Source organism: Berghia stephanieae, chromosome 9 (genome assembly GCF_034508935.2).
Source record: "Berghia stephanieae isolate SIO BIC M18660-M18661 chromosome 9, UCSD_Bste_1.3, whole genome shotgun sequence".
Lineage (NCBI taxonomy): Eukaryota > Metazoa > Mollusca > Gastropoda > Nudibranchia > Aeolidiidae > Berghia > Berghia stephanieae.
In genome coordinates, this window is record NC_088368.1 from 33,695,221 (window position 1) to 33,702,182 (window position 6,962).

The 6,962-nt window shown below is 39.4% G+C and overlaps 1 protein-coding gene across 2 annotated transcripts in view; it reads right to left on the reverse strand.

Annotated features, from left to right (window-relative positions):
• The window catches only part of LOC144980094 (uncharacterized), a 344,852-nt gene that overhangs the window by 291,014 nt on the left and 46,876 nt on the right, over positions 1-6,962 (reverse strand). The gene's annotated exons all lie outside the window — the stretch shown is intronic.

Below are 6,962 nucleotides of genomic sequence, written 5' to 3' on the forward strand. Positions count from 1 at the left end.
AGAATCTGCCTCTACATCCTGCTACTGAAATAGTTTTGTCACCTTTACGTAACCTACTAATAGGATTCAATAGTCTGACGTCACGTCCGCCCATCAACCAGCAGCTTAGTTCTAAACAAAGAAAATCGTTACTTTTTATTCTCCATGCAGGCTAGAACTTTTTCACATGTCATGTGATCAGAATTTATAAAAGTCAAAACATGATCAGATTTATAATGCTTTTCTTCTCTGGATACACTTTTATGCTCGTCGGAGAAGTATTCCATCAGGGCGTCCGCCATTGTTCCGATAGTTTAGAACCAGTTACTAAGTTACTATACGTCATTACGGAGGAAGTGACGTCACGACTGTTGTACCCTATTATAAGCACTCCGGAGGACTGGTTAAATACACAAACACACCCAAGGATTTAGGAATGAAAGAGTAGAGGGTTTGATGCCACGACATTTCTTCCCTATAGATAGTTCGAAGATGACGTCACTCAGGTCTTTGTTATTGTTTTTTGCCATCCTCGTTTATGAGTAATGTTCACTGAACTGTATTAACCCGACTATAAACGTTCATGGATACACACAGCTTTGTGTGTTGGTCCCTTATACTTCCGGATGGCAATGTTATGAGCTTCTTAGCCAAGCGCGTACTATCTATAGACCATAAACACTTTTGCATGTTGGCATGTTTCATCTTGCGTGCAGATGTTGTGAGTATTCTACCTAATCACATAGCATCAAGAAATTGGTGTTAATGGATTTTATTTATTTCGACTCCTCATGATTCTACCTTGACCACTTGTTGCTATGCCTGGTTAGCTATGGATGCACACAACATTGCCGTCCGAAAGAATAACGAACCAACACACAACTGTGTAATCATGAATTTTAATAGATAGAACAAAGATGACGTCACTCAGGCCTTTGTTATTGTTTTTTGCCTTTATGTTTGTGAGTATGTCTCACTTAACTGTATTAACCAGACTATAAACGTTTACGGTTATAGATAGAATGCTCTTGGCCAAGGAGTTCACAACATTGCCATCCGGAAGTATAACCGACCAACACACAAACTCTGCGTAACCATGAACTTTTATAGTCTGGTCAATACAGTTTAGTGAGAACAACTCACAAACGCGGATGGCAAAAACCATAACAAAGGCCTGAGTGACGTCATCTGCATACTATCTATACATAGTTTTGTGTGTTTGTCCGTTATATTTCCGGATGGCAATGTTGTGAGCTGCTTCTTACTTCTTAGCCAAGCGTACACTATCTATAGATAGTATGCAGATGACGTCACTCAGGCCTTTGTTATTGTTTTTGCCATCCGCGTTTGTGAGTTGTTCTCACTAAACTGTATTAACCAGACTATAAAAGTTCATAGTTACACAGAGTTTTTGTGTTGGTGCGTTATACTTCCGGATGGCAATGTTGTGAACTCCTTGGACAAGCGCAATCTATCTGTTGATGCTGTGCGTATAGATAGTTCGAAGATGACGTCACTCAGGCCTTTGTTATTGTTTTTTGCCATCCGCGTTTGTGAGTTGTTCTCACTAAACTGTATTAAACTGACTATAAACGTTCATGGTTACACAGAGTTTGTGTGTTGGTGCGTTATACTTCCGGATGGCAATGTTGTGAACTCCTTGGCCAAGCGCATTCTATCTATAGTCAAAAGGCTCGTGCTCACTAATTTTCGCCAGCTGGTAATAACGTACCAACACACAAACTATGTTGAAGTCTGATTCATAGAATTTACTGAGAAAACAACAGATAAAAATGACTTGCTTAATCGATTTCTTACATCTATAGATAGTATACGCTTGGCTAAGAGGTTCATAACATTGCCATCCGGAAGTATAACTGACCAACACACAAAACTGTGTGTAATCATGATCGTTTATAGTCTGGTTAATACAGTTTAGTGAGAATTACTCATAAACGCGGATGGCAAAAAACAAAAACAAAGACCTGAGTGATGTCAACTTCGAACTATCTATAGATAGTATGCGCTTGGCTAAGAAGCTCATAACATTGCCATCCGGAAGTAAAACGGACGAACACACAAGACTATGCGCAATTAACCTTGAACGTTCATAGTCTGGTTTCACATTTTCCAGGAGATTCAACCAGTATTTTGATATCCTTCTTTAGTTCCCTCTTTCCTTATAAAAAAAAATGCCTTTTCCGCCACGGCATCATAAGACATTGTCGCCTTGGCATTCCACGAAGGAATATAGATAACTCCTCAAACAAGATGCCTGATGTCAACAGGAATCGCCCATGTTGTCCAAGTGAGCAAATTGGGGGGGGGGGGATTAATAATCTTGTTCAAGGAAAAAAACGAAAGTGCCTAAAGCGGGGCTCGAACCGGGGTCCTTCCGGGTCACAGTGCAATGACTTAACCACTCGGCCACTCCCCCCCTCCCCAATTTCCCTATCAGTGTGTAGAAATATAACTCGATAAACGTTCAGAAACTGTAGGGCTGACCCATCGCAATGTTCGAAGGGTACCGAGTTACCGGTCGACCGACGTCATCCACAAATCCATCTCAAACGCTATAGATAGAATGAAGTTGACGTCACTCGGGTCTTCATTATTGTTTTTTTTTTTGCCATCCGCGTTTATGAGTAATTCTCATTAAACTGTATTAACCAGTCTAGAAACGTTCATGGTTACACACAGTTTTGTGCGTTGGTCTGTTATACTTCCGGATGGCAATGTTGGAGCTTCTTAGCCAAGCGCATACTATCTATAGATAGAATGAAGTTGACGTCATTCGGGGCCTTTGTTATTGTTTTTTTGCCATCCGCGTTTTTGAGTAATTCTCACTAAATTGTATTAACAAGACTATGTACGTTAAAGCTTACACATAGTTTTGTGTATTGGTCAGTTATATTTCCGGATGGCAATGTTGTGAGCTTCTTAGACGAGCGCATACTACCTATTCATGTTGCCTTAATGGGCTTTGTAAGGCCCTATTAAAATATAGTCCCCGATCTAAATGTTCAAGTCTGCAATCACAGCTATTACAAGCTCCATACTTGCGTCGTGTGAGTTTTTTGAAAATCTGATTGACCCCTATTTCGTTGTAGTAGCCCGATGAGAATTGGTGCTATGTGTTTATCTAAAATAGTCCAAATATCCGCCATTAGGATAATGCACCAACACCAGACCATGTTACCTTGCACGGTTTTAGTCTGATCGATAGAGATTAGTGGATAAAAATCATTAAAATGGATCTCTAACAACAACAACAACAAAAAGCTGTTTGACGTCAATTGGATTCAATAATCTGATGTCACGTCGCCCAGCAACGGCGGCCATCGTGGTTCTAAACAAAGAAAATGGGTACTTTTTATTCTTCATGCTGTCTAGAACTTTTCATATGTCTTGTGATCAGAATGTGTAAAAGTCAAAACATGATCAGATTTATAATGTGTTTTTTTCCCTCTGGATACGCGTTTATGCTCGTCGGAGACATGTTTCATAAGGGCGTCCGCCATTGTTAAGCCAGTTACTAAGTTACCATGCGTCATTACGAGGGAAGTGACGACATGACTGTTGAAGCGTATTTCGTTCTATCTATTAAGGGATGTTTGGCAGACTTTTTCGTTCCCAGGGTATAGATAGTATGCGCTTGGCCAAGAAGCCCAAAACATTGCCATCCGGAAGTATAACGGACCAACACACCAAACTCTGTGTAACCATGAACTTTTATAGTCTGGATAATACAGTTACGTGAGAACTTCTCATAAACGTGGATAGCAAAAACAACAACAAAGACCTGAGTGACGTCATCTTCATTCTATCTATAAAAAGTCACGTGGATGGAACGGCTAAATAGCAAAGAGTATTCTGATTGGTTAATGCGTAGTAACCCTGGTTCGTCATTGTCTGAGTTCAGTTAAAATTGGATTTTATCCGCAAGATTCAATTGTGCGGTTATGTGGTCTTGTGGTATGACACTCGCTTTCGGATCGGAAGGTCCTGGGTTCGAGCCTAGCGCTCGGCGCATAGTTGGGTCCTTGGAAAAGGTTCTTTACTCACTATCTCTCACCGTACTCAGGTGTAAAATGAGTACCTGGCCGTTAACAGCGTTTTCTTTGTCCGAAAAATTGTAATATCCCGTCCTACATGTTAAATGTTGCTGTTGACCCCTTGTAAAGCGCTTTGAGCACATTTAGTGGATATCGCGCTATATAAAGCTCAATTTATTATTTTATTATTATTATTATAACCCGACATTTTACCGCTTGGAGACGATTGGTCAAAATGATAATATTTCAAAGTTTAGCCAGAAAACTCGTCGAAATATCGACGGATTGATAAATCTATAGATAGTATGCGCTTGGCCAAGAAGCTCATAACATTGCCATCCGGAAGTATAAACGGACGAACACACAAAACTATGTGTAACCATCACTGGCGGTCGGTCTATTGAGCGAAGTTGTTTTGTGCCGCCCTACATTTTTCACATTTAGCAGATACTGCTTTTCGTCTCAGTTTTTGCATATGCTGCTTTTCGTTAACACTCGCGCATCTCTCCCCGAGCCGTGATAGATACATACTATAGATAGTTCGAAGATGACGTCACTCGGGCCTTTGTTATTGTTTTTGCCATCCGCGTTTGTGAGTTGTTCTCACTAAACTGTATTAACCTGACTATAAAAGTTCATGGTTACACAGAGTTTGTGTGTTGGTCCGTTATACTTCCGGATGGCAATGTTGTGAACTCCTTGGCCAACCGCATTCTATCTATAGAAAGAACAATAACAAAGGCCTGAGTGACGTCATCTGTATCAGATGACGTCACTCAGGCCTTTGTTATTGTTTTTGCCATCCGCGTTTGTGAGTTGTTCTCACTAAACTGTTTCAACCAGACTATAAAAGTTCATGGTTACACAGAGTTTGTGTGTTGGACCGTTATACTTCCGGATGGCAATGTTATGAGCTTCTTAGCCAAGCGCATACTATCTATACGAAGGTTGTGCATCATCACAGACGGCTCTCTTTTTCTTGTTGCCCCACGCGATGCGAGATGACGTCCGACAATGAGCTGAGGGTGGGGTAATGGGGGCCACCATGAGCCAAAAAGTCAACAGGCCGCCCAAGTATTTTATATAAAAGACTGCTTTCTTCTGTTTTAAAACTTCGGTTATCCACTTCCCCCCCACAAACAATTGATACTCTTTACTGCTAAAATAACTAGGTCAGGCCGGCAAATTTAGTTTTGCACACCTTGAGGCCTGACTTGGGAGAAATCAAAACCATATCAGTTTTATCATTGGAAGAACAGGTTTGTTGTAATCAAAACATACGAATGAAGAAAATTACAATAAATATCTAGATTGTATTGCTATTCGTTTTGCTCAAATGGATTTTAATCATCAATACGAATATTTCACAAATCAATCACCGAGTAGAGCCCCATGATGCTATAAATAAGAATCCCAGTCCATTAGCCATTAACCCGACAAAGAGAGCAGTTCAACTTGTAATGTTTTTGTCTTTGGAGTAGATAAGTGGTGCATTAAGGTTGGATTTTCTATCCTTCTATTATTGACTGTTTCACAGTTGATATTCAAAGGAAGAAATTTTATATGGCAGTCTAATTGCTGTTGTCATGTTGTTAAATAAACAGCCAGCAACCGTCCCTGGTAACCATGAACTTTTATAGTCTGGCAGTTCAGTGAGAATAACTCACAAACGCGTATGGCAAAATATAACAACAAAGGCTTGAATGACGTCATCTTCGAACTATCTATTTGAAGGACTTGCATTTTGGCCAAAATTTTAAATACGTACTTATTCAGAGTAAGGCAGTTTGTGTGCCGGTAGATTTTGATGCTATGAATTTAGCTAAAAATTCATAACATCCGCCAGCCGGATATAATGTACCTACCCACAACATTTATAGATAGTTCGAATTTGACGTCACTCAGGTCTTTGTGATTGATTTTTGCCATCCGCGTTTATGAGTAATTCTCACTAAACTGTATTAACCTGACTATAAACGATCACGGTTACACACAAATTTGTGTGTTGATCCGTTATACCTCCGGATGGCAATGTTGTGAGCTTCTTAGCCAATCGTACTATCTATAGATAGTATGCGCTTGGCTTAGAAGCTCATAACATTGCCATCCGAAAGTATAACGGACCCACACACAAAACTGTGTGTATCCATGAACGTTTATAGTCTGGTTAATACAGTTCAGTGAGCATTACTCATAAATGCGGATGGCAAAAAACAATAACAAAGACCTGTGTGACGTCATCTTCGAACTATCTATAGTCGGATTGGTAGAATTTAGTGAGAAGTAATCATAACAATGGCTGGCTATAAACAATAACAAAGAGCTGAATGACGTCAATTCCGTTCCTTCTATAAATGGAAGGAATTTACTGGTGATCATGCCTCAAACTGCTATTATATCCGGGTGCATCCGTTTCCAAAACCAAAAGTTAAGTTGGTCAAAAATATATAATTTTGGCTTTTTGCACTCCAAGAAAACATTAACAAGGCCAAAAATCTCAAATCTCTTTCAACTATGAATTTAACAATCCTATTATATTCTATTTCCAACTATGAATTTAACAACCCTATTATATTCTATTTCCAGCATATTATCATAATCGCCGTGGCATCTCACTCCATGCTGTGGTCACGAATTGTATCATGACACCGCAAAAGTAAATTTAAAAAAAGGTATGGCCAAAAATGTAAATACATGGATATTTTTATTTCAGTCATCGACAAAAGTGCGTCTCTTATCTGTTAAAAAAAACGCATAACATTCACCAGCCGGATATAACGTACCAACACACAAAACAATGGATAACCTTCAACTTTTATAGTCTGATAAATAAAATTTAGTGAGAACTACTCGTAAAAAATTATAGCTAAAAGTAATAACAAAGACCTGAGTGACGTCAATTCCGTGCTATCTATAAACGTTTAAGGT